The 1,093-nt window shown below is 57.1% G+C and overlaps 1 pseudogene; it reads left to right on the plus strand.

Annotated features, from left to right (window-relative positions):
- Positions 1 to 263: 263 nt before the first annotated feature.
- LOC114078297 lies at positions 264 to 849 on the plus strand (annotated as a pseudogene).
- The last annotated feature ends 244 nt before the right edge of the window (positions 850 to 1,093 follow it).

The following is a 1,093-nucleotide window of genomic DNA, read 5'->3' on the forward strand; positions in this document are numbered from 1 at the left end:
ACCCACGACGGTCCGTCCTGCACGACCGTCATGCTGGTCAGAGACCGCTCCTTCAGGGTTCTTTATGCATACATCTACCAAGTAAAACACGACGGACCTTATGACGGTCCGTCATAGCCACAACGAGCCGTCATCTGGCCCGTCGTGTGATACAGTTTCAATATCACTGACACACTACTTTCACTGTTTTATTTCGTATGGTTTTGCCTGTCTTGTTTTCCACTACTCATACTAATACTGATCCTTTACAGGTACTATCTACTATGGCACCCAAGCAAGACCGCACCTACGCACGCGGGCGATCCAAGTCTGTTGCCCCGTCTGCACGATTGATCATCGGGTCTGATGATGAGCGGGACCCTGAATATGTGCCCCCAGGCACCTCCGCCCCTTCCCGTGCTACACGTGCCCCCAGAGCCACACCCAAGAAGGTGGCGTCCGGCGTAGTCACTGCCTCCCAGTCTGATGAGGAGCGCACACTGACCGGCACACCCTCTGGGTCAGCCACAAATGAGGAAGGAGCGTCTGGCTCCTTAGGCGTATCCTGGTCCGAGGAAGCTTCAGTCTCTGCTGAGGTTCCCGCACCCGCCACTGCTGCAGCGTCGGCCTCGTCTGATGAGGCTGACAGTTCAGACTCTACATCCGGCGCACCAGTTCAGGTCCCCACCCCAGCCGCTGACCAGCCAAACCGGTGGTGTGTCGACGGCCAGTTTCAAGTTTACTCCGACGCAAAGTTCTTGACCGATAAAGGAGTAATGACTCGCACACTCACCCTGGAGCGGCGGGTACTCACAGGGAGCCTTCCCACGATGCCGGAGATTCATAACCTCTTCACCAGGCATCGCTTAGAGTGGACAGCACGTCCATTGGGACGATACAGCGAGGAGATGGTCCGAGAGTTCTACGCGTCCTACGTAGCGACTCTCCGATCACAGATCGACAGGCGGGCTGCTCCCGCTAAACAGGCCCCATTGGAGCAGGTTCGAGTCCGGGGCGTGCAGGTTGACATTTCCCTGCCAGCCATCCGCCGGTTCCTATACGGCGAGAGTGCAGATGCTACTCGGACCCCCATCACTGCCGAGTTTGACTATCG

Source organism: Solanum pennellii, chromosome 8 (assembly GCF_001406875.1).
Source record: "Solanum pennellii chromosome 8, SPENNV200".
Taxonomy (NCBI): Eukaryota; Viridiplantae; Streptophyta; class Magnoliopsida; order Solanales; family Solanaceae; genus Solanum; species Solanum pennellii.